The sequence below is a fragment of the Lissotriton vulgaris genome, unplaced genomic scaffold, assembly GCF_964263255.1.
Source record: "Lissotriton vulgaris unplaced genomic scaffold, aLisVul1.2 SCAFFOLD_301, whole genome shotgun sequence".
NCBI lineage: Eukaryota > Metazoa > Chordata > Amphibia > Caudata > Salamandridae > Lissotriton > Lissotriton vulgaris.
In genome coordinates this window covers 766,148-792,945 of record NW_028244321.1, presented here as the reverse complement: position 1 = coordinate 792,945, position 26,798 = coordinate 766,148, and the positions used below count along the sequence as shown (strand labels likewise).

The window sequence follows — 26,798 nt, the reverse complement described above, 5'->3', positions numbered from 1 at the left end:
ACAAAAATTGCATGCGTATATCTCTAGTTTGGAATACCATAGGCTTGCATGCATACTCTCATGGGTCACTCAAGTTTTTTGGACCCTATTGCACTCTGTTTTCGTGCTGCTTTTAGTATATGGCCCATATTACAGAAGACTACCATCTTTGAGTATTTGAGGCTCCTTTGTAAGTGCTTTATATTTTTTCCTTGAAGAGCTATATAATAAAGGGGTCTGGGAAAGATTGCATTTATGGAAGATAAAAGAAGGCCCACTTGTCTCACCAAATGCTGTAGAGAAACCTGATGTTTTACTGATGTTATCCTTTGTTCGTTTTTGTTAGACCTTGCATTCTTAAGGTGGTCCCAACCCCACCTTATTGCTTTTCACCTCCGCATTTTGCTGTATCTTTTTGTTGGCCTTAGGACTCTGATCACTTTATCGCTACTAATCAGTGCTGAAGTGCACGTGCTTCTTCCCTAATCATGTGTATAATTGGAGTACACCTGACTGACAGATTTAATTTACTTGAAAGCCCCTTGTAAAGTGGTATACCATATACCCAGGGACTGATTGTGCCGCCCAAAGAAATAGCATTTCAAACCTGTCTCAAGCCTGCTACTGCAGTGCCTGTGCTGCAGTGTACTGCCACTTCGACTTGGCATTTAAAACTACTTGCCAAGCCTTAAACTCCAATTTTATTACATATCAGTAACCCCTAAGGTAGGCCCTAAGTAGTCCTAGGGGCATCATGCTATGTAAGTAAAAGGTAAGACATGTACTGTGGTAGTTTGTATGTCCTAGTAGTATCAAACAGTCTATTACATTTTTCACTACTGTGAGGTCTGCCCCTCTCATAGGTTAGCATTGTGTATTCCCTTATACTTTTTGGGGGGTAATTCCATATCAGAGAGGAGAAGCGTTATTTATTTATTGATAAATCCTATCTACTGGTGAGGTTGGATTTAATCTTACTATTGTATAAATGCCATTTTTAGAGAGTGAGCATTTCTCTGCACTTACTGCTCTATTTGCATGAAAACCTGTCTTCAATTGACGTCTTGATTGGGCTGCGAGACAGCTACATATGTGCATTCCCAGTAGACAGCCACAACACAGGTCACTCAACTGCAACTGCATTCATCTGCATTCTGATTGGCCTGGGGGAGAGCTCCGCTCCCCTTACCGCAAATATGTTCAAGAACGATAATTTATGTCAGTAAGTACAGTATACCTACATCTTATAATCATGTGTGTTTAAATAATTTGTCGTTAGATCGTTTAAATATTGAAAAGGATCTGTTTTTAATAGACATTTTACAAAAACAACTGGTACATTTGGGAATTCTGTAAAGGAAAAACCCAACTGCCGTGACATTGCCAACCACAATGCCGTGACTCAGATTCAAACCGAGGTTGCTGCGGCCACAACGCAGAGTACTAACCACTAAACGATCACGGCGAGCTACTTGGGCTCAATAACGTACAGTGACATGAAGAAATTATAATTCAGAACACTCAGGGCTACTCCTGTGATAGGCTGAATGTGTTCATTGCTTCCTCATTCCTTATACAAAGGCTTTATCTCCTCAGTGGTTGATAGGCTGAAACCGTTTCCTGGCCACCTGCTTGTGAACTGGCAGGAGTCAAAGATCACACATACACTGGTGGGCCTGTGATGGGACACCAATGCAGAGAAACACACCTGGCGCAGATATTCTATTCTGATTATTAGACCTGCATCATAGCCTGTACCTCCTCAAGCCATCTTTATGTGAAGCAAGAAAGAGTTAAGGAACGGTCCATCTACACTTTTATTGGGAGGATGCTGCCGTGAGCTCCTCCCAGCTAATCACACAAACAGCAGTAAAGCAAGATAACTACACAGTTAGGGGGGACTGCATGGTTAGGTTTTTGAGGAATTATTGAAACTGACCTCAGTGACCCATAACCAGAGCTGTGGCTAATAACTGCATGCCTAATTATGATGAAGCAAGCACCATGGCTCGTAGGGGCCCCACAACACACTTTTCTTAGCTCATTGAATTAAAGTATAAACTTCTGCCATGTGTGAGTGGTAAAGGCTTGTTAATTTTGTTGCTTTTCAAATTCACGTCTGATAACAAGACGAAGGAACATTGGGGCATCAGACGCTTTGGAAAGTAGCCACCAACCACAGAGAAAGAGAGAAAGAGGGAAAAGGCAGTATGAGGTGTGGAGAAAACAGCAGCAGGTACAAGGAGCTCAAATGAGATGAATGGCGCCCAAATAGAGCACGTAAAGGAACAGTTACAAATCTAAGAAAAGGGAAAGAAAAGACTAGGAAAAAACACAGAAAGAGCTTGTAGATGAAATTCTCTTCCAGGAACAGCAGGTTAAGAGAAATTACACTGGGAGCAGTTAAGCTTGTAACACGGGGGAGAATAGAAAATAAAATGCAGTTTTATGAAGTGTGTTTGCCTAATCCAGCTAGCACTTTTATTTTATTTCTCTATTTGCTTCTTTTATTGGTAAAGTAAGATTCAAGTGCATGCACAGGTATGACCGAGAGAGCCAGGGTATAATAATTTGAAGCGTTTGCACCAGCGCTAATGAAGGACGAGAGTTATAGCAAAGATATGAAAGGGGGAGCGATAATAAATATGTGATATGGCAATAGTGACACCAAAATAAGCCACCTATTTATAAAACTGACATGGAAGAAATACTAAAGGTTAACTTCTGAAATTGTAGCCGATGTTAAAAAGATTATCGTTGTCGGCAGGATTTGAAACTGCACGGGGAGACCCCAATGGATTTCTAGTCCATCGCCTTAACCACTCGGCCACAACAACTGACTGTAAGGCATGTGCACATAATCTGTATGCAAGTTTTCAAGGTGTCCCACAGCAAATTCCTGATATTCTGCAATGCACTTTTTAAAAATAATGTTTTTTTCAGCAGGCACATTCTCTCCTAAAAACAATAATTGCATGCGTATATCTCTAGTTTGGAATACCATAGGCTTTTATGCATACTCTCATGGGTCACTCAAGTTTTTTGAACCCTATTGCACTCTGTTTTCGTGCTGCTTTTAGTATATGGCCCATATTACAGAAGTCTACCATCTTTGAGTATTTGAGGCTCCTTTGTAAGTGCTTTATATTTTTTCCTTGAAGAGCTATATAATAAAGGGGTCCGGGAAAGATTGCATTTATGGAAGATAAAAGAAGGCCCGCTTGTCTCACCAAATGCTGTAGAGAAACCTGATGTTTTACTCATGTTATCCTTAGTTCGTTTTTGTTCGACCTTGCATTCTTAAGGTGGTCCCAACCCCACCTTATTGCTTTTCACATCCGCATTTTGCTGTATCTTTTTGTTGGCCTTAGGACTCTGATCACTTTATCGCTACTAATCAGTGCTGAAGTGCACGTGCTTTTTCACTAATCATGTGTATAATTGGAGTATAACTGACTGACAGATTTAATTTACTTGAAAGCCCCTTGTAAAGTGGTATACCATATACCCAGGGACTGATTGTGCCGCCCAAAGAAATAGCATTTCAAACCTGTCTCAAGCCTGCTACTGCAGTGCCTGTGCTGCAGTGTACTGCCACATCGACTTGGCATTTAAAACTACTTGTCAAGCCTTAAATTCCAATTTTATTACATATCAGTAACCCCTAAGGTAGGCCCTAGGTAGTCCTAGGGGCATCATGCTATGAAAGTAAAAGGTAAGACATGTACTGTGGTAGTTTGTATGTCCTAGTAGTATCAAACAGTCTATGACATTTTTCATTACTGTGAGGTCTGCCCCTCTCATAGGTTAGCATTGGGTATTCCCTTATACTTTTTGGGGGGTAATTCCATATCAGAGAGGAGAAGCTTTATTTATTTATTGATAAATCCTATCTACTGGTGAGGTTGGATTTAATCTTACTATTGTAAAAATGCCATTTTTAGAGAGTGAGCATTTCTCTGCACTTACTGCTCTATTTGCATGAAAAACTGTCTTCAATTGACGTCTGGATTGGGCTGCGAGACAGCTACATATGTGCATTCCCTGTAGACAGCCACAACACAGGTCACTCAACTGCAACTGCATTCATCTGCATTCTGATTGGCCTGGGGGAGAGCTCCGCTCCCCTTACCGCAAATATGTTCAAGAACGATAATTTATGTCAGTAAGTACAGTATACCTACATCTTATAATCATGTGTGTTTAAATAATTTGTCGTTAGATCGTTTAAATATTGAAAAGGATCTGTTTTTAATAGACATTTTACAAAAACAACTGGTACATTTGGGAATTCTGTATAGGAAAAACCCAACTGCCGTGACATTGCCAACCACAATGCCTTGACTCGGATTCGAAGCGAGGTTGCTGCGGCCACAACGCAGAGTAATAACCACTATACGATCACGGCGAGCTAATTGGGCTCAATAACTTACAGTGACATGAAGAAATTATAATACGGAACACTCAGGGCTACTCCTGTGATAGGCTGAATGTGTTCATGGCTTCCTCATTCCTTATACAAAGGCTTTATCTCCTCAGTGGTTGATAGGCTGAAACCGTTTCCTGGCCGCCTGCTTGTGAACTGGCAGGAGTCAAAGATCACACATACACTGGTGGGCCTGTGATGGGACACCAATGCAGAGAAACACACCTGGCGCAGATATTATATTCTGTTTATTAGACCTGCATCTCCCCTGTACCTCCTCAAGCCATCTGTATGTGAAGCAAGAAAGAGTTAAGGAACGGTCCATCTACACTTTTATTGGGAGGATGCTGCCGTGAGCTCCTCCCAGCTAATCACACAAACAGCAGTAAAGCAAGATAACTACACAGTTAGGGGGGACTGCATGGTTAGGTTTTTGGGGAATTATTGAAACTGACCTCAGTGACCCATAATCAGAGCTGTGGCTAATGACTGCATGCCTAATTATGATGAAGCAAGCACCATGGCTCGTAGGGGCCCCACAACACACTTTTCTTAGCTCATTGAATTAAAGTATAAACTTCTGCCATGTGTGAGTGGTAAAGGCTTGTTAATTTTGTTGCTTTTTAAATTCACGTCTGACAACAAGACGAAGGAACATTGGGGCATCAGACGCTTTGGAAAGTTGCCACCAACCGCAGGGAAAGAGCGAAAGAGGGAAAAGACAGTATGAGGTGTGGAGAAAACAGCAGCAGGTACAAGGAGCTCAAATGAGATTAATGGCGCCTAAATAGAGCACGTAAAGGAACAGTTACAAATCTAAGAAAAGGGAAAGAAAAGACTAGGAAAAAACACAGAAAGAGCTTGTAGATGAAATTCTCTTCCAGGAACAGCAGGTTAAGAGAAATTACACAGGGAGCAGTTAAGCTTGTAACACGGGGGAGAATAGAAAAGAAAATGCAGTTTTATGAAGTGTGTTTGCCTAATCCAGCTAGCACTTTTATTTTATTTCTCTATTTGCTTCTTTTATTGGTAAAGTAAGTTTCAAGTGCATGCACAGGTATGACCGAGAGAGCCAGGGTATAATAATTTGAAGCGTTTGCACCAGCGCTAATGAAGGACGAGAGTTATAGCAAAGATATGAAAGGGGGAGCGATAATAAATATGTGATATGGCAATAGTGACACCAAAATAAGCCACCTATTTATAAAACTGAAATGGAGAAATACTAAAGGTTAACTTCTGAAATTGTAGCCGATGTTAAAAAGACTCTCGTTGTCGGCAGGATTTGAACCTGCGCGGGGAGGCCCCAATGGATTTCTAGTCCATCGCCTTAACCACTCGGCCACAACAACTGACTGTGAGGTTAGCATTGGGTATTCCCTTATATTTTTTGGGGGGTAATTCCATATCAGAGAGGAGAAGCTTTATTTATTTATTGATAAATCCTATCTACTGGTGAGGTTGGATTTAATTTTACTATTGTATAAATGCCATTTTTAGAGAGTGAGCATTTCTCTGCACTTACTGCTTGTTAGACGGGGACCTGGAGGGTCGGCCGAGGACAGGGGGAGAGGCCTCCGGTGAGGGCCGTCTCCAGCGATCGTACAGACAAGTAATTCCCCCCCCCCACAGATGGACACCACACAAAGATTAGGTCAACACTCTTTATATGCGATTCTTGAAGCAAGGATATCAGCGATACAGTGAGATCGGGACACGAGGGTCCTCTCAATTCTAGTCTCTGGAAGGGGAAGGGTAGCGGGACAGTCTTGGTACCGGTCTGGTACGGGTTGGCAAGATGGGTAGCTCACAATCCTCGAGCTCGGAGTTCTGGAAGGTCGGGCCGCGGCAGCGCCAGCAGGCTAGGATGATAAGTCTCACTTGAGAAGGGCCGCGGCAGCGCCAGCCGGCAAAGGCGATGGTTCACACAAGGATGGGCCGCGGCAGCGCCAGCAGGTCCCGACGAAGGTGTAGGTTGCAGAGGGCCGCGGCGACGCCAACAGGCAGGAGCGATGGTTCACGAGGATGGGCCGCGGCAGCGCCAGCGGGTCCCGACGAAGGTGTAGGTTGCAGAGGGCCGCGGCAGCGCCAGCAGGCCGGAGCGATGGTTCACGAGGATGGGCCGCGGCAGCGCCAGCAGGTCCCGACGAAGGTGCAGGTTGCAGAGGGCCGCAGCAGCGCCAGCAGGCAGGAACGATGATTCACAAGGCAGGGCTGCGGCAGCGCCAGCAGTCCGTCAAGGATGAGTTCTTCTAGGTGTCTCTCGACTCCAGGATACAACTGCCTTCCTGCTCTGGAGCTGCCCCAGTTATAGGTCTGACGCCCCTTGATGTCCGGACCCTCGCACTCGGAGGTCGGGAGGTCCGGGATGAGGGAGTCCAGACACCCAGCGGGGGGGTGGAGCCAGCGCCCGGGGAGGCTGGGGGTGATCGGCACCTGGCAGGGGAGAGCCATCGACACTCTCTTCTCCCATTGACCTGCCAAGTGGTCTCTTCACCTCCTGGGTGGATGGTGGTGCCTCGATGTTGGGGCCTGGCCAGGCCCAGGGCTGAGGTCAAGCTGAGGCCATGCGGCCTCGTGGTGCAGTGTCCAAGATGGCGGCTGGGCCGGGGCAATGCTGCTGATGACGGCCCGTCCCGGCCGATGTCGGGGTGTTCGGGGGGGCAGGCGTCCCGTTGGAGTCGGCTGTGGGTTGCTTCTGTGGATTGCCGGGTGGTTCTTCTGGTGGCACCGGTATAGCCGGTGCTCGGGCCTTATCATGCGGTGGAGGGAGCGGCCCCTTCACGAGGCCTGTCCAACATGCGTCCCCCCCAGCTGAAGGCAGGGAGAGTCACCCATCTTCCTGGGTACTCTCCTCGCCGAGGAGGAAGAAGCGTGACAGGCCGTCTGCGTTGGCGTGGTCCTGGCCTGGGCGATGCTCCACAGAGAAGTCCATCCCCTGCAAGGAGATGGACCATCGTAACAGTTTTGGGTCCTCCCCCCGCATCTGCATCAGCCATTGCAGGGGTCGGTGGTCTGTCTGTACCCTGAAGTGGGTACCGAAGAGGTAGGGCCGGAGTTTCTTGAGGGCCCATACCACTGCGAAGGCCTCCCGCTCGATGGTGCTCCAGCGCTGCTCACAAGGCAGCAGGCGTCGGCTGATGAAGGCCACTGGCTGGTCGACTCCCTCGGCGTTGAGTTGAGAGAGTACTGCCCCAATGCCATGATCTGAGGCATCCGTCTGGACGATGAACTCCCAGCTGTAGTCGGGGGCCTGGAGCACAGGAGCGGTGCACATGGCGGCCTTCAACTTCTCGAAGGCCGCTTGACAGTCCGGAGTCCAGTTGACGGTTTTGGGGTTCTTCTTGGATGTGAGTTCTGTGAGGGGCCCCACAATGCTGCCATAATCCTTTACAAACCGCCGGTAGTATCCGGTGAGCCCTAGGAAGGCTCGGACCTCGGGTTGGTTGACAGGGGGTTGCCAGGACTGGATGGCAGCGATCTTGAGCTGAAGGGGGGCCACCAGACCGCTCCCTACTTGGTGTCCGAGATAGGTCACGGACCCTTGGCCAATCTGACATTTGCTGGCCTTGATGGTGAGACTGGCCTGCTGGAGGGCGTGCAGGACTTCTCGGAGGTGGTGGAGGTGGTCCGCCCAGTGACGACTGTATACAGCGATATCGTCCAGGTAGGCAGCGCTGAATTCTTCGAGGCCCGCCAACACCTGGTTCACGAGTCGTTGGAAGGTAGCTGGAGCGTTTTTCATGCCGAATGGCATCACTTTGAAATGGTAGTGGCCATCCGGGGTAGAGAAGGCGGATCGTTCTTGGACTCTGGGGGTAAGGCCGATCTGCCAGTAGCCTGCTGTCAGATCAAAGATGCTCAGATAGCGGGCAGCCCGCATGCGGTCAATGCGGTCAACCAGTTCATCTGCCCGGGGGATGGGGTGAGCGTCGGTTCGGGTGACAGCGTTCAGGCCCCGATAGTCTACACAGAATCGGAGCTCGGGGGCGACGCCCGGGGCGGCAGCCTTGGGGACCAGTACGACTGGGCTGGCCCAGGGGCTGTCAGATGGCTCGATCACTCCTAGGGCCAGCATTTTAGAGACTTCGTCCTGGATGCAGGTGCGCACCCGATCCGGTACTCGGTACGCCCTGTGTCGAATAGGTGGACTATCCCCAGTGTTCACGTCGTGAAGGCACCAGGGGGTGACCCCTGGGGTGAGGGAGAACAGGTTCGCCAATTGCAGCAGGAGAGCCCGACAGTCTTGGCGTTGTTCCGGGGTCAAGGCGTCGGAGAGTCTGACCCCTTCCACTGAGCCATTTTTTTCACGGGTCCCCAGTAGGTCAGGGAGGGGCTCGGAGTCTTCTTCCGTCCCGCTATCTGATGCCATCAGTAGGCTGAGCTCCGAGCATACGAAGTGGGGTTTGAGTCTGTTGGCGTGGAGGACCCGGAGGGGGTTCTGGGGGGACTCCATGTCTATTAGGTAGGTGACAGGGCCCTTGCACTCGATCACCTTGAAGGGTCCTGTCCATTTGTCCTGCAGGGCACAAGGTTCGACTGGAGACATCACCCATACTTGCTGGCCGGGCTCAAACTCAATGGAGGAGGCATGTTGATCGTACCATTTCTTCATGTCCTCCTGACTGGCCTCAAGATTGGCTTTGGCGAGTTCCCTGAATCGCCGGGTCTGGTTGCGGAGGGTCAGGAGATACTTATATACATCCGGAGTGGTCTTCTGGGGGGCCATCTCCCATCCTTCCTTGACCAGGCTGAGGGGGCCCCGGACAGGGTGTCCGTACAGGAGCTCGAAGGGGCTGAAGCCGAGGGATTTCTGAGGAACTTCTCGGTAGGCGAAGAGGAGGCACGGGAGCAGCACGTCCCATTGGCGACGTAGGGGTTCTTCCAGGCCCATGATCATTTCCTTGAGAGTGCGGTTAAACCGCTCGACCAGTCCGTTTCCTTGCAGGTGATAGGGGGTCGTGAACCGGTAGGTAACCCCGCACTGCTGCCAGAGAGACTTCATGTACTTTGAGATAAAGTTTGTGCCCCTGTCGCTGACGACTTCCCGGGGGAAGCCCACTCGAGAGAAGATCCCCATTAGGGCTCGGCCTACCATGGGTGCTATCACGGTCCGAAGAGGAATGGCTCGGGATAGCGGGTGGCGTGGTCCACCAGGACCAGGATGAACCGGTGCCCCTGTGCTGTTCGGGGGTCCAGGGGCCCCACAATGTCTATTCCCACCCGTTCGAACGGGGTGGTGACGATGGGAAATGGTTGCAAGGGTGCTTTGATTTTTCGGCCGCTCTTCCCGCTGGCCTGGCAGGTGGGGCAGGCCCGGCAGTGGTTGGAGACATCATTTCGCATTTTGGGCCAGTAAAAGTGTGTTACCAGGCGATTGTATGTTTTGTCTTGTCCCAGGTGTCCAGCAAGGGGGACATCGTGCGCTAAGTTCAACAGGAAGTCCCTGAAGCGGAGGGGCACCACCAGCACCCGGCTGGCCCCCAGCTCAGCAATTCTTTGCTCGCTGTAGAGCAGGTCATTGTCCCAATAGATCCAGTGTGCCCCTGCGGTGTCTCCTGCGCTCTGGGCGAGGGCTTGCTGTTGGAGTCCCTCTAGGGAGGGACAGGTCTCCTGTTCTTGCCGGAATTGTTCCTGGGTGGGTCCACCCTCTTGATGCCACTGGGCCAGTTCTGGAAGGTCCTGGAGCTGAGCGGGCCCTTCTTCGTTTTGCTCTGGGGGATTGGTACCTAGGGCGTCTCCCTCCGGGACGATCGGGGGAGGAGGTTCTGGCCATTCGGGTTCTTCGGGACTGGGGATGGCGCGGGCGGTCATGGACCGGGTCGTTATGCAGGCCCATTCAGGGAGGCCCAACATCCCCAGGTGCTCTCTTCTTTCAACGGCTGCCCAGGGGGAACTTTCGAGGTCGTTTCCCAGGAGGCAGTCCACTGGGGCATCATCGCGGACAGTCACCTTCAGCATACCGGACACTCCTCCCCACTCGAAGGGGACGCAGGCCATCCGACACAGGCTCTCTGAATTGTCGGCTGATCGGACGGGGCAAAGAACGTTTGGCAAGATCTGCTCTGGGGTTACCAGATGACAGCGGACTGCCGTCACACTGGCCCCGGTGTCGCGCAGGGCTTTGGCCTTGCGCCCATTTATGTTCACCCCCTGGCTGTATTTTCTCGTGTTGGCGGGTAGGGGAGCCCGCGGGATCATGTCTCTTTCCCCTAGGCAAACCAGGGACATGGCGGCGGGTTCCCACTCGGGCTGTTCCTGTTCGTATTCTTCATAATCTTCGGGGGCTTGCTCTTCTCCCAGGGCGGCAGCAGCGACCTGGCGGGGTATAGGACTCTGGTTCTTCGGGCAGTTAGGGTCATTGGCATAGTGGCCGGTCCGCTGGCACCGGTGGCAAGTAACGTTGGCTCGGAACCCTGAACGCAACGGGGGGTTTCCCCTACCGGCCGGGGGCGGGGTGTTGCAGGTGGGAGCCGCCGGGACGGCGTCTCTGCCCCGACCCTGGCCTCCTCCTCCTCGGGGGAGATGGGGACCTTGGTTGGTTCGGTTTGGCTCACTGGCCCGGCTTCGGGCAACTCGAGTGCTTTCCCATCAGTCAGCTTCGGCGGCGAGTTGCCGAGGTTCAGTCAGTTTACTGTCGAGGAGGTGCTGCCTGAGCTCGACGAAGCAATTGTTGGAGAGGTGCTCCCACACAATGAGGTTAAAGAGTTGTTCGCAGGTGGTTACTTGGCTGCCCTTGATCCACCCCTCGAATGCTCTGCTGAAAAAGTTCACGTACTCTACCCAAGTTGTACCCGGGATCCGTTTGCAGTCGCGGAACCGCTGGCGGTACATCTCGGGCGTGAGTCCATATCGAGTGAGGAGGGCGGCCTTCATTTGGTCGTAGGAGGTCATCTGATGGTCCGGGAGTTGCAGCAGGGCGTCGCGCCCTTCGTTGACGAACCTCCCCCATAACCCGGCTCCCCAGTCACTTCGAGAAATCCGGTGGGAGGTCATGGCTATCTCGTAGGCTTTGAACCACTGCTGGATATCGTCGTTCCGATAATATTCTCTGACGACATCCTTGGGGATGTGGACTTTCGGGTCTGTAGTGCCAGGAGTGTTCGGGCGCTCGGGCACCCCGAGATCTTTATTTTGTTTCCGAAGCTCTATTTCTGCGAGATTGCGCTCATGTTCGTATGCCAGTTTTTTCTCTTCTAATTCCCTCTGCCTTTGTTTCTCTTCCCGCTCCTCTCGGAGCCGCAAGTGTTCCAATGTTATCTTTTGTTCCGCCAATTTCAGTTCTCAGTCCAACCGAAGCCGTGCCAGCTCTAATTCATGGAGTCTGCTTTTCTCTCGTTCTCGGATCTCCTCCAGGGAGAGACCCGATCTCCTTCCTTCTGTCGGAGGGGTGTTCGTTTCCGGCGCCTCGAGGTTTTCGTTTTGGGGTACGGCCATACCCGTCTCTGCCCAAGATTCCAGGGCGTGTTTGAAGTCCTCTTTCGTGCTCAGTCCTGTGGTAGCAATATCTAGTTCTATGCAAAATTGCTTTAGCTCTCTGTGGTTGTACTCTTCTAGTTTCTCCATCTGGAATTTCTCTGTGGATCCGCTCTCTTTTGTTGTCATTGTGGTTGAGTCGTGGGGTGAGTTACTCTCTGTACGATTACGCGTTGGTTCGGATCGCGCCGCTGGCCACCAATGTTAGACGGGGACCTGGAGGGTCGGCCGAGGACAGGGGGAGAGGCCTCCGGTGAGGGCCGTCTCCAGCGATCGTACAGACAAGTAACTTCCTCCCCCACAGATGGACACCACACAAGGATGAGGTCAACACTCTTTATATACGACTCTTGAAGGAAGGATATCAGCGATACAGTGAGATCGGGACACGAGGGTCCTCTCAATTCTAGTCTCTGGAAGGGGAAGGGTAGCAGGACAGTCTTGGTACCGGTCTGGTACGGGTTGGCAAGATGGGTAGCTCACAATCCTCGAGCTCGGAGTTCTGGAAGGTCGGGCCGCGGCAGCGCCAGCAGGCTAGGATGATAAGTCTCACTTGAGAAGGGCCGCGGCAGCGCCAGCCGGCAAAGGCGATGGTTCACACAAGGATGGGCCACGGCAGCGCCAGCAGGTCCCGACGAAGGTGTAGGTTGCAGAGGGCCGCGGCGACGCCAGCAGGCAGGAGCGATGGTTCACGAGGATGGGCCGCGGCAGCGCCAGCAGGTCCCGACGAAGGTGTAGGTTGCAGAGGGCCGCGGCAGCGCCAGCAGGCAAGAGTGATGGTTCACGAGGATGGGCCGCGGCAGCGCCAGCAGGTCCCGACGAAGGTGCAGGTTGCAGAGGGCCGTGGCAGCGCCAGCAGGCAGGAACGATGATTCACAAGGCAGGGCTGCGGCAGCGCCAGCAGTCCGTCAAGGATGAGTTCTTCTAGGTGTCTCTCGACTCCAGGATACAACTACCTTCCTGCTCTGGAGCTGCCCCAGTTATAGGTCTGGCGCCCTTTGATGTCCGGACCCTCGCACTTGGAGGTCGGGAGGTCCGGGATGAGGGAGTCCAGACACCCAGCGGGGGGGTGGAGCCAGCACCCGGGGAGGCTGGGGGTGATCGGCACCTGGCGGGGGAGAGCCATCGACACTCTCTTCTCCCATTGACCTGCCAAGTGATCTCTTCACCTCCTGGGTGGGTGGTGGTGCCTCGATGTCGGGGCCTGGCCAGGCCCAGGGCTGAGGTCGAGCTGAGGCCACGCGGCCTCGTGGTGCAGTGTCCAAGATGGCGGCTGGGCCGGGGCAATGCTGCTGACGACGGCCCGGGCCGGCCGATGTCGGGGTGTTCGGGGGGGCAGGCGTCCCGTTGGAGCGGGCTGTGGGTTGCTTCTGTGGATTGCCGGGGTGGTTCTTCTGGTGGCACCGGTAGAGCCGGTGCGCGGGCCTTATCATGCGGGGGAGGGAGAGGCCCCTTCACGAGGCCTGTCCAACACTGCTCTATTTGCATGAAAACCTGTCTTCAATTGACGTCTGGAATGGGCTGCGAGACAGCTACATATGTGCATTCCCTGTAGAAAGCCACAACACAGGTCACTCAACTGCAACTGCATTCATCTGCATTCTGATTGGCATGGGGGAGAGCTCCGCTCCCCCACCGCAAATATGTTCAAGAACGATAATTTATGTCAGTAAGTACAGTATACCTACATCTTATAATCATGTGTGTTTAAATAATTTGTCGTTCGATCATTTAAATATTTAAAAAGATCTGTTTTTAATAGACATTTTACAAAAACAACTGGTACATTTGGGAATTCTGTAAAGGAAAAACCCAACTGCCGTGACACTGCCAACCACAATGCTGTGACTCGGATTCAAAACCAAGGTTGCTGCGGCCACAACGCAGAGTACAAACCACTATACGATCACGGCGAGCTACTTGGGCTCAATAACGTACAGTGACATGGAGAAATTATAATTCTGAACACTCAAAGCTACTCCTGTGATAGGCTGAATGTGTTCATTGCTTTCTCGTTCCTTATACAAAGGCTTTATCTCCTCAGTGGTTGATAGGCTGAAACCGTTTCCTGGCCGCCTGCTTGTGAACCGCCAGGAGTCAAAGATCACACATACACTTGTGGGCCTGTGATGGGACACCAATGCAGAGAAACACACCTGGTGCAGATATTCTATTCTGTCTATTAGACCTGCATCTCCCCAGTACCTCCTCAAGCCATCTGTATGTGAAGCAAGAAAGAGTTAAGGAGCGGTCCATCTACACTTTTATTGGGAGGATGCTGCCGTGAGCTCCTCCCAGCTAATCACACAAACAGCAGTAAAGCAAGATAACTACACAGTTAGGGGGGACTGCATGGTTAGGTTTTTGAGGAATTATTGAAACTGACCTCAGTGACCCATAATCAGAGCTGTGGCTAATGACTGCATGCCTAATTATGATGAAGCAAGCACCATGGCTCGTAGGGGCCCCACAACACACTTTTCTTAGCTCATTGAATTAAAGTATAAACTTCTGCCATGTGTGAGTGGTAAAGGCTTTTTAATTTTGTTGCTTTTCAAATTCACTTCTGACAACAAGACGAAGGAACATTGGGGCATCAGATGCATTGGAAAGTAGCCACCAACCGCAGAGAAAGAGAGAAAGAGGGAAAAGACAGTATGAGGTGTGGAGAAAACAGCAGCAGATACAAGGAGCTCAAATGAGATTAATGGCGCATAAATAGAGCACGTAAAGGAACAGTACAAATCTAAGAAAAGGGAAAAAAAGACTAGGAAAAAACACAGAAAGAGCTTGTAGATGAAATTCTCTTCCAGGGACAGCAGGTTAAGAGAAATTACACAGGGAGCAGTTAAGCTTGTAACACGGGGGAGAATAGAAAAGAAAATGCAGTTTTATGAAGTGTGTTTGCCTAATCCAGCTAGCACTTTTATTTTATTTCTCTATTTGCTTCTTTTATTGGTAAAGTAAGTTTCAAGTGCATGCACAGGTATGACCGAGAGAGCCAGGGTATAATAATTTGAAGCGTTTGCACCAGCGCTAATGAAGGACGAGAGTTATAGCAAAGATATGAAAGGGGGAGCGATAATAAATATGTGATATGGCAATAGTGACACCAAAATAAGCCACCTATTTATAAAACTGACATGGAAGAAATACTAAAGGTTATCTTCTGAAATTGTAGCCGATGTTAAAAAGATTCTCGTTGTTGGCAGGACTCGAACCTGCGCGGGGAGACCCCAATGGATTTCTAGTCCATCGCCTTAACCACTCGGCCACAACAACTGACTGTAAGGTGTGTGCACATAATCTGTATGCAAGTTTTCAAGGTGTCCCACAGCAAATTCCTGATATTCTGCAATGCACCTTTTAAAAATAATGTATTTTTCAGCAGGCACGTTCTCTCCTAAAAACAAAAATTGCATGCGTATATCTCTAGTTTGGAATACCATAGGCTTGCATGCATACTCCCATGGGTCACTCAAGATTTTTGGACCCTATTGCCCTCTGTTTTCGTGCTGCTTTTAGTATATGGCCAATATTACAGAAGTCTACCGTCTTTGAGTATTTGAGGCTCCTTTGTAAGTGCTTTATATTTTTTCCTTGAAGAGCTATATAATAAAGGGGTCCGGGAAAGATTGCATTTATGGAAGATAAAAGAAGGCCCACTTGTCTCACCAAATGCTGTAGAGAAACCTGATGTTTTACTCATGTTATCCTTAGTTCGTTTTTGTTAGACCTTGCATTCTTAAGGTGGTCCCAACCCCACCTTATTGCTTTTCACCTCCGCATTTTGCTGTATCTTTTTGATGGCCTTAGGACTCTGATCACTTTATCGCTACTAATCGATGCTGAAGTGCACGTGCTTCTTCCCTAATCATGTGTATAATTGGAGTATACCTGACTGACAGATTTAATTTACTTGAAAGCCCCTTGTAGAGTGGTATACCATATACCCAGGGACTGATTGTGCCACCCAAAGAAATAGCATTTCAAACCTGTCTCAAGCCTGCTACAGCAGTGCCTGTGCTGCAGTGTACTGCCACTTCGACTTGGCATTTAAAACTACTTGCCAAGCCTTAAACTCCAATTTTATTACATATCAGTAACCCCTAAGGTAGGCCCTAGGTAGTCCTAGGGGCATCATGCTATGTAAGTAAAAGGTAAGACATGTACTGTGGTAGTTTGTATGTCCTAGTAGTATCAAACAGTCTATTACATTTTTCACTACTGTGAGGTCTGCCCCTCTCATAGGTTAGCATTGGGTATTCCCTTATACTTTTTGGGGGGTAATTCCATATCAGAGAGGAGAAGCTTTATTTATGTATTGATAAATCCTATCTACTGGTGAGGTTGGATTTAATCTTACTATTGTATAAATGCCATTTTTAGAGAGTGAGCATTTCTCTGCACTTACTGCTCAATTTGCATGAAAACCTGTCTTCAATTGACGTCTGGATTGGGCTGCGAGACAGCTACATATGTGCATTCCCTGTAGACAGCCACAACACAGGTCACTCAACTGCAACTGCATTCATCTGCATTCTGATTGGCCTGGGGGAGAGCCCCGCTCCCCTTACCGCAAATATGTTCAAGAACGATAATTTATGTCAGTAAGTACAGTATACCTACATCTTATAATCATGTGTGTTTAAATAATTTGTCGTTAGATCGTTTAAATATTGAAAAGGATCTGTATTTAATAGACATTTTACAAAAACAACTGGTACATTTGGGAATTCTGTAAAGGAAAAACCCAACTGCCGTGACATTGCCAACCACAATGCCGTGACTCGGATTAAAACCGAGGTTGCTGCGGCCACAACGCAGAGTACTAACCACTATACGATTACGGCGAGCTACTTGGGCTCAATAACGTACAGTGACATGAAGAAATTATAATTTGGAACACTCAGGGCTACTCCTGTGATAGGCTGAATGTGTTAATTGCTTCCTCATTCCTTATACAAAGGCTTTATCTCCTCAGTGGTTGATAGGCTGAAACCGTTTCCTGGCCGCCTGCTTGTGAACTGGCAGGAGTCAAAGATCACACATACACTGGTGGGCCTGTCATGGGACACCAATGCAGAGAAACACACCTGGCGCAGATATCCTATTCTGTTTATTAGACCTGCATCTCCCCTGTACCTCCTCAAGCAATCTGTATGTGAAGCAAGAAAGAGTTAAGGAACGGTCCATCTACACTTTTATTGGGAGGATGCTGCCGTGAGCTCCTCCCAGCTAATCACAGAAACAGCAGTAAAGCAAAATAACTACACAGTTAGGGGGGACTGCATGGTTAGGTTTTTGAGGAATTATTGAAACTGACCTCAGTGACCCATAATCAGAGCTGTGGCTAATGACTGCATGCCTAATTATGATGAAGCGAGCACCATGGCTCGTAGGGGCCCCGCAACACACTTTTCTTAGCTCATTGAATTAAAGTATAAACTCCGGCCATGTGTGAGTGGTAAAGGCTTGTTAATTTTGTTGCTTTTCAAATTCACGTCTGACAACAAGACGAAGGAACATTGGGGCATCAGACGCTTTGGAAAGTAGCCACCAACCGCAGAGAAAGAGAGAAAGAGGGAAAAGACAGTATGAGGTGTGGAGAAAACAGCAGCCGGTACAAGGAGCGCAAATGAGATTAATGGCACCTAAATAGAGCACGTAAAGGAACAGTTACAAATCTAAGAAAAGGGAAAGAAAAGACTAGGAAAAAATACAGAAAGAGCTTGTAGATGAAATTCTCTTCCAGGAACAGCAGGTTAAGAGAAATTACACATGGAGCAGTTAAGCTTGTAACACGGGGGAGAATAGAAAAGAAAATGCAGTTTTATGAAGTGCGTTTGCCTAATCCAGCTAGCACTTTTATTTTATTTCTCTATTTGCTTCTTTTATTGGTAAAGTAAGTTTCAAGTGCATGCACAGGTATGTCCGAGAGAGCCAGGGTATAATAATTTGAAGCGTTTGCACCAGCGCTAATGAAGGACGAGAGTTATAGCAAAGATATGAAAGGGGGAGCGATAATAAATATGTGATATGGCAATAGTGACACCAAAATAAGCCACCTATTTATACAACTGACATGGAAGAAATACTAAAAGTTATCTTCTGAAATTGTATCCGATGTTAAAAAGATTCTCGTTGTCGGCAGGATTTGAACCTGCGCGGGGAGACCCCAATGGATTTCTAGTCCATCACCTTAACCACTCGGCCACAACAACTAACTGTAAGGCTTGTGCACATAATCTGTATGCAAGTTTTCAAGGTGTCCCACAGCAAATTCCTGATATTCTGCAATGAGCTTTTTAAAAATAATGTATTTTTCAGCAGGCACATTCTCTCCTAAAAACAAAAATTGCATGCGTATATCTCTAGTTTGGAATACCATAGGCTTGCATGCATACTCCCATGGGTCACTCAAGTTTTTTGGACCCTATTGCACTCTGTTTTCGTGCTGCTTTTAGTATATGGCCCATATTACAGAAGTCTACCATCTTTGAGTATTCGAGGCTCCTTTGTAAGTGCTTTATATTTTTTCCTTGAAGAGCTATAAAATAAAGGGGTCCGGGAAAGATTGCATTTATGGAAGATAAAAGATGGCCCACTTGTCTCACCAAATGCTGTAGAGAAACCTGATGTTTTACTCATGTTATCCTTAGTTCGTTTTTGTTAGACCTTGCATTCTTAAGGTGGTCCCAACCCCACCTCATTGCTTTTCACCTCCGCATTTTGCTGTATCTTTTTGTTGGCCTTAGGACTCTGATCACTTTATCGCTACTAATCAGTGCTGAAGTGCACGTGCTTCTTCCTTAATCATGTGTATAATTGGAATATACCTGACTGACAGATTTAATTTACTTGAAAGCCCCTTGTAAAGTGGTATACCATATACCCAGGGACTGATTGTGCCGCCCAAAGAAATAGCATTTCAAACCTGTCTCAAGCCTGCTACTGCAGTGCCTGTGCTGCAGTGTACTGCCACTTCGACTTGGCATTTAAAACTACTTGTCAAGCCTTAAACTCCAATTTTATTACATATCAGTAACCCCTAAGGTAGGTCCTAAGTAGTCCTAGGGGCATCATGCTATGTAAGTAAAAGGTAAGACATGTACTGTGGTAGTTTGTATGTCCTAGTAGTATCAAACAGTCTATTACATTTTTCACTACTGTGAGGTCTGCCCCTCTCATTGGTTAGCATTGGGTATTCCCTTATACTTTTTGGGGGGTAATTCCATATCAGAGAGGAGAAGCTTTATTTATTCATTGATAAATCCTATCTACTGGTGAGGTTGGATTTAATCTTACTATTGTATAAATGCCATTTTTAGAGAGTGAGCATTTCTCTGCACTTACTGCTCTATTTGCATGAAAACCTGTCTTCAATTGACGTCTGGATTGGGCTGCGAGACAGCTACATATGTGCATTCCCTGTAGACAGCCACAACACAGGTCACTCAACTGCAACTGCATTCATCTGCATTCTGATTTGCCTGGGGGAGAGCTCCGCTCCCCTTACTGCAAATATGTTCAAGAACGATAATTTATGTCAGTAAGTACAGTATACCTACATCTTATAATCATGTGTGTTTAAATAATTTGTCGTTAGATCGTTTAAATATTGAAAAGGATCTGTTTTTAATAGACATTTTACAAAAACAACTGGTACATTTGGGAATTCTGTAAAGGAAAAGCCCAACTGCCGTGACATTGCCAACCACAATGCCGTGACTCGGTTTCGAACCAAGGTTGCTGCGGCCACAACGCAGAGTACTAACCACTATACGATCACGGCGAGCTACTTGGGCTCAATAACGTACAGTGACATGAAGAAATTATAATTCAGAACACTCAGGGCTACTCCTGTGATAGGCTGAATGGGTTCATTGCTTCCTCATTCCTTATACAAAGGCTTTATCTCCTCAGTGGTTGATAGGCTGAAACCGTTTCCTGACCGCCTGCTTGTGAACTGGCAGGAGTCAAAGATCACACATACACTGGTGGGCCTGTGATGGGACACCAATGCAGAGAAACACACCTGGCGCAGATATTCTATTCTGTTTATTAGACCTGCATCTCCCCTGTACCTCCCCAAGCCATCTGTATGTGAAGCAAGAAAGAGTTAAGGAACGGTCCATCTACACTTTTATTGGGAGGATGCTGCCGTGAGCTCCTCCCAGCTAATCACACAAACAGCAGTAAAGCAAGATAACTACACAGTTAGGGGGGACTGCATGGTTAGGTTTCTGAGGAATTATTGAAACTGACCTCAGTGACCCATAATCAGAGCTGTGGCTAATGACAGCATGCCTAATCATGATGAAGCAAGCACCATGGCTCGTAGGGGCCCCGCAACACACTTTTCTTAGCTCATTGAATTAAAGTATAAACTCCTGCCATGTGTGAGTGGTAAAGGCTTGTTAATTTTGTTGCTTTTCAAATTCACGTCTGACAACAAGACAAAGGAACATTGGGGCATCAGACGCTTTGGAAATTATTCACCAACCGCAGAGAAAGAGAGAAAGAGGGAAAGGACAGTATGAGGTGTGGAGAAAACAGCAGCAGGTACAAGGAGCTCAAATGAGATTAATGGCGCATAAATAGAGCACGTAAAGGAACAGTTCAAATCTAAGAAAAGGGAAAGAAAAGACTAGGAAAAAACACAGAAAGAGCTTGTAGATGAAATTCTCTTCCAGGGACAGCAGGTTAAGAGAAATTACACAGGGAGCAGTTAAGCTTGTAACACGGGGGAGAATAGAAAAGAAAATGCAGTTTTATGAAGTGTGTTTGCCTAATCCAGCTAGCACTTTTATTTTATTTCTCTATTTGCTTCTTTTATTGGTAAAGTAAGTTTCAAGTGCATGCACAGGTATGACCGAGAGAGCCAGGGTATAATAATTTGAAGCGTTTGCACCAGCGCTAATGAAGGACGAGAGTTATAGCAAAGATATGAAAGGGGGAGCGATAATAAATATGTGATATGGCAATAGTGACACCAAAATAAGCCACCTATTTATAAAACTGACATGGAAGAAATACTAAAGGTTAACTTCTGAAATTGTAGCCGATGTTAAAAAGATTCTCGTTGTCGGCAGGATTCGAACCTGCGCGGGGAGACCCCAATGGATTTCTAGTCCATCGCCTTAACCACTCGGCCACAACAACTGACTGTAAGGTGTGTGCACATAATCTGTATGCAAGTTTTCAAGGTGTCCGACAGCACATTCCTGATATTCTGCAATGCACTTTTTAAAAATAATGTTTTTTTCATTAGGCACATTTTCTCCTAAAAACAAAAATTGCATGCGTATATCTCTAGTTTGGAATACCAAAGTCTTGCATGCATACTCTCATGGGTCACTCAAGTTTTTTGGACCCTATTGCACTCTGTTTTCGTGCTGCTTTTAGTATATGGCCCATATTACAGAAGTCTACCATCTTTGAGTATTTGAGGCTCCTTTGTAAGTGCTTTATATTTTTTCCTTGAAGAGCTATATAATAAAGGGGTCCGGGAAAGATTGCATTTATGGAAGATAAAAGAAGGCCCACTTGTCTCACCAAATGCTGTAGAGAAACCTGATGTTTTACTCATGTTATCCTTAGTTCGTTTTTGTTAGACCTTGCATTCTTAAGGTGGTCCCAACCCCACATTATTGCTTTTCACCTCCGCATTTTGCTGTATCTTTTTGTTGGCCTTAGGACTCTGATCACTTTATCGCTACTAATCAGTGCTGAAGTGCACGTGCTTCTTCCCTAATCATGTGTATAATTGGAGTATACCTGACTGACAGATTTAATTTACTTGAAAGCCCCTTGTAGAGTGGTATACCATATACCCAGGGACTGATTGTGCCGCCCAAAGAAATAGCATTTCAAACCTGTCTCAAGCCTGCTACTGCAGTGCCTGTGCTGCAGTGTACTGCCACTTCGACATGGCATTTAAAACTACTTGCCAAGCCTTAAACTCCAATTTTATTACATATCAGTAACCCCTAAGGTCGGCCCTAGGTAGTCCTAGGGGCATCATGCTATGTAAGTAAAAGGTAAGACATGTACTGTGGTAGTTTGTATGTCCTAGTAGTATCAAACAGTCTATTACATTTTTCACTACTGTGAGGTCTGCCCCTCTCATAGGTTAGCATTGGGTATTCCCTTATACTTTTTGGGGGGGTAATTCCATATCAGAGAGGAGAAGCTTTATTTTTTTATTGATAAATCCTATCTACTGGTGAGGTTGGATTTAATCTTACTATTGTATAAATGCCATTTTTAGAGAGTGAGCATTTCTCTGCACTTACTGCTCTATTTGCATGAAAACCTGTCTTCAATTGACGTCTGGATTGGGCTGCGAGACAGCTACATATGTGCATTCCCTGTAGACAGCCACAACACAGGTCACTCAACTGCAACTGCATTCATCTGCATTCTGATTGGCCTGGGGGAGAGCCCCGCTCCCCTTACCGCAAATATGTTCAAGAACGATAATTTATGTCAGTAAGTACAGTATACCTACATCTTATAATCATGTGTGTTTAAATAATTTGTCGTTAGAGCGTTTAAATATTGAAAAGGATCTGTTTTTAATAGACATTTTACAAAAACAACTGGTACATTTGGGAATTCTGTAAAGGAAAAACCCAACTGCCGTGACATTGCCAACCACAATGCCGTGACTCGGATTAAAACCGAGGTTGCTGCGGCCACAACGCAGAGTACTAACCACTATACGATCACGGCGAGCTACTTGGGCTCAATAACGTACAGTGACATGAAGAAATTATAATTCGGAACACTCAGGGCTACTCCTGTGATAGGCTGAATGTGTTCATTGCTTCCTCATTCCTTATACAAAGGCTTTATCTCCTCAGTGATTGATAGGCTGAAACCGTTTCCTGGCCGCCTGCTTGTGAACTGGCAGGAGTCAAAGATCACACATACACTGGTGGGCCTGTGATGGGACACCAATGCAGAGAAACACACCTGGCGCAGATATTCTATTCTGTTTATTAGACCTGCATCTCCCCTGTACCTCCTCAAGCCATCTGTATGTGAAGCAAGAAAGAGTTAAGGAGCGGTCCATCTTCACTTTTATTGGTAGGATGCTGCCGTGAGCTCCTCCCAGCTAATCACACAAACAGCAGTAAAGCAAGACAACTACACAGTTAGGGGGGATTGCATGGTTAGGTTTTTGAGGAATTATTGAAACTGACCTCAGTGACCCATAATCAGAGCTGTGGCTAATGACTGCATGCCTAATTATGATGAAGCAAGCACCATGGCTCGTAGGGGCCCCGCAACACACTTTTCTTAGCTCATTGAATTAAAGTATAAACTCCGGCCATGTGTGAGTGGTAAAGGCTTGTTAATTTTGTTGCTTTTCAAATTCACGTCTGACAACAAGACGAAGGAACATTGGGGCATCAGACGCTTTGAAAAGTAGCCACCAACCGCAGAGAAAGAGAGAAAGAGGGAAAAGACAGTATGAGGTGTGGAGAAAACAGCAGCAGGTACAAGGAGCTCAAATGAGATTAATGGCGCCTAAATAGAGCACGTAAAGGAACAGTTACAAATCTAAGAAAAGGGAAAGAAAAGACTAGGAAAAAATACAGAAAGAGCTTGTAGATGAAATTCTCTTCCAGGAACAGCAGGTTAAGACAAATTACACAGGGAGCAGTTAAGCTTGTAACACGGGGGAGAATAGAAAAGAAAATGCAGTTTTATGAAGTATGTTTGCCTAATCCAGCTAGCACTTTTATTTTATTTCTCTATTTGCTTCTTTTATTGGTAAAGTAAGCTTCAAGTGCATGCACAGGTATGACCGAGAGAGCCAGGGTATAATAATTTGAAGCGTTTGCACCAGCGCTAATGAAGGACGAGAGTTATTGCAAAGATATGAAATGGGGAGCGATAAAAAATATGTGATATGGCAATAGTGACACCAAAATAAGCCACCTATTTATAAAACTGACATGGAAGAAATACTAAAGGTTATCTTCTGAAATTGTACCCGATGTTAAAAAGATTCTCGTTGTCGGCAGGATTCGAACCTGCGCGGGGAGACCCCAATGGATTTTTAGTCCATCGCCTTAACCACTCGGCCACAACAACTGACTGTAAGGCGTGTGCACATAATCTGTATGCAAGTTTTCAAGGTGTCCCACAGCAAATTCCTGATATTCTGCAATGCACTTTTTAAAAATAATGTATTTTTCAGCAGGCACATTCTCTCCTAAAAACAAAAATTGCATGCGTATATCTCTAGTTTGGAATACCATAGGCTTGCATGCATACTCCCATGGGTCACTCAAGTTTTTTGGACCCTATTGCACTCTGTTTTCATGCTGCTTTTAGTATATGGCCCGTATTACAGAAGTCTACCATCTTTGAGTATTTGAGGCTCCTTTGTAAGTGCTTTATATTTTTTCCTTGAAGAGCTATATAATAAAGGGGTCCGGGAAAGATTGCATTTATGGAAGATAAAAGAAGGCCCACTTGTCTCACCAAATGCTGTAGAGAAACCTGATGTTTTACTCATGTTATCCTTAGTTCGTTTTTGTTAGACCTTGCATTGTTAAGGTGGTCCCAACCCCACCTTATTGCTTTTCACCTCCGCATTTTGCTGTATCTTTTTGTTGGCCTTAGGACTCTGATCACTTTATCGCTACTAATCAGTGCTGAAGTGCATGTGCTTCTTCCCTAATCATGTGTATAATTGGAGTATACCTGACTGACAGATTTAATTTACTTGAAAGCCCCTTGTAGAGTGGTATACCATATACCCAGGGACTGATTGTGCCGCCCAAAGAAATAGCATTTCAAACCTGTCTCAAGCCTGCTACTGCAGTGCCTGTGCTGCAGTTTACTGCCACTTCGACTTGGCATTTAAAACTACTTGCCAAGCCTTAAACTCCAATTTTATTACATATCAGTAACCCCTAAGGTAGGCCCTAAGTAGTCATAGGGGCATCATGCTATGTAAGTAAAAGGTAAGACATGTACTGTGGTAGTTTGTATGTCCTAGTAGTATCAAACAGTCTACTACATTTTTCACTACTGTGAGGTCTGCCCCTCTCATAGGTTAGCATTGGGTATTCCCTTATACTTTTTGGGGGGTAATTCCATATCAGAGAGGAGAAGCTTTATTTATTTATTGATAAATCCTATCTACTGGTGAGGTTGGATTTAATCTTACTGTTGTATAAATACCATTTTTAGAGAGTGAGCATTTCTCTGCACTTACTGCTCTATTTGCATGAAATCCTGTCTTCAATTGACGTCTGGATTGGGCTGCGAGACAGCTACATATGTGCATTCCCTGTAGACAGCCACAACACAGGTCACTCAACTGCAACTGCATTCATCTGCATTCTGATTGGCCTGGGGGAGAGCTCCGCTCCCCTTACCGCAAATATGTTCAAGAACGATAATTTATGTCAGTAAGTACAGTATACCTACATCTTATAATCATGTGTGTTTAAATAATTTGTCGTTAGATCGTTTAAATATTGAAAAGGATCTGTTTTTAATAGACATTTTACAAAAACAACAGGTACATTTGGGAATTCTGTAAAGGAAAACACAACTGCCGTGACATTGCCAACCACAATGCCGTGACTCGGATTCGAACCGAGGTTGCTGCGGCCACAACGCAGAGTACTAACCACTATACGATCACGGCAAGCTACTTGGGCTCAAAAACGTACAGTGACATGAAGAAATTATTATTCGGAACACTCAGGGCTACTCCTGTGATAGGCTGAATGTGTTCATTGCTTCCTCATTCCTTATACAAAGGCTTTATCTCCTCAGTGGTTGATAAGCTGAAACCGTTTCCTGGCCGCCTGCTTGTGAACTGACAGGAGTCAAAGATCACACATACACTGGTGGGCCTGTGATGGGACACCAATGCAGAGAAACACACCTGGCGCAGATATTCTATTCTGTTTATTAGACCTGCATCTCCCCTGTACCTCCTCAAGCCATCTGTATGTGAAGCAAGAAAGAGTTAAGGAAAGGTCCATCTACACTTTTATTGGGAGGATGCTGCCGTGAGCTCCTCCCAGCTAATCACACAAACAGCAGTAAAGCAAGATAACTACACAGTTAGGGGGGACTGCATGGTTAGGTTTTTGAGGAATTATTGAAACTGACCTCAGTGACCCATAATCAGAGCTGTGGCTAATGACTGCATGCCTAATTATGATGAAGCAAGCACCATGGCTTGTAGGGGCCCCACAACACACTTTTCTTAGCTCATTGAATTAAAGTATAAACTTCTGCCATGTGTGAGTGGTAAAGGCTTGTTAATTTTGTTGCTTTTCAGATTCACGTCTGACAACAAGACGAAGGAACTTTGGGGCATCAGACGCTTTGGAAAGTAGCCACCAACCGCAGAGAAAGAGAGAAAGAGGGAAAAGCCAGTATGAGGTGTGGAGAAAACAGCAGCAGGTACAAGGAGCTCAAATGAGATTAATGGCGCCTAAATAGAGCACGTAAAGGAACAGTTACAAATCTAAGAAAAGGGAAAGAAAAGACTAGGAAAAAACACAGAAAGAGCTTGTAGATGAAATTCTCTTCCAGGAACAGCAGGTTAAGAGAAATTACACAGGGAGCAGTTAAGCTTGTAACACGGGGAGAATAGAAAAGAAAATGCAGTTTTATGAAGTGTGTTTGCCTAATCCAGCTAGCACTTTTATTTTATTTCTCTATTTGCTTCTTTTATTGGTAAAGTAAGTTTCTAGTGCATGCACAGGTATGACCGAGAGAGCCAGGGTATAATAATTTGAAGCGTTTGCACCAGCGCTAATGAAGGACGAGAGTTATAGCAAAGATATGAAAGGGGAAGCAATAATAAATATGTGATATGGCAATAGTGACACCAAAATAAGCCACCTACTTATAAAACTGACATGGAAGA

General features: G+C 46.7%; 7 non-coding genes across 7 annotated transcripts; all 7 read right to left on the bottom strand.

The window, feature by feature from the left end:
• Positions 1–5,675: 5,675 nt before the first annotated feature.
• On the bottom strand, positions 5,676–5,757 carry TRNAS-AGA (transfer RNA serine (anticodon AGA)). Its single transcript has one exon. It is a non-coding gene; the product is annotated as a tRNA-Ser (tRNA).
• A 9,324-nt stretch (positions 5,758–15,081) lies between these two features.
• On the bottom strand, positions 15,082–15,163 carry TRNAS-AGA (transfer RNA serine (anticodon AGA)). Its single transcript has one exon. It is a non-coding gene; the product is annotated as a tRNA-Ser (tRNA).
• A 2,860-nt stretch (positions 15,164–18,023) lies between these two features.
• TRNAS-AGA (transfer RNA serine (anticodon AGA)) lies at positions 18,024–18,105 on the bottom strand. Its single transcript has one exon. It is a non-coding gene; the product is annotated as a tRNA-Ser (tRNA).
• Positions 18,106–19,604: 1,499 nt separating this feature from the next.
• TRNAH-GUG (transfer RNA histidin (anticodon GUG)) lies at positions 19,605–19,676 on the bottom strand. Its single transcript has one exon. It is a non-coding gene; the product is annotated as a tRNA-His (tRNA).
• A 1,288-nt stretch (positions 19,677–20,964) lies between these two features.
• TRNAS-AGA (transfer RNA serine (anticodon AGA)) lies at positions 20,965–21,046 on the bottom strand. The gene has a single exon. It is a non-coding gene; the product is annotated as a tRNA-Ser (tRNA).
• A 2,861-nt stretch (positions 21,047–23,907) lies between these two features.
• Positions 23,908–23,989, bottom strand: TRNAF-AAA (transfer RNA phenylalanine (anticodon AAA)). The gene has a single exon. It is a non-coding gene; the product is annotated as a tRNA-Phe (tRNA).
• Positions 23,990–25,487: 1,498 nt separating this feature from the next.
• Positions 25,488–25,559, bottom strand: TRNAH-GUG (transfer RNA histidin (anticodon GUG)). The gene has a single exon. It is a non-coding gene; the product is annotated as a tRNA-His (tRNA).
• Between the last annotated feature and the right edge of the window lie 1,239 nt (positions 25,560–26,798).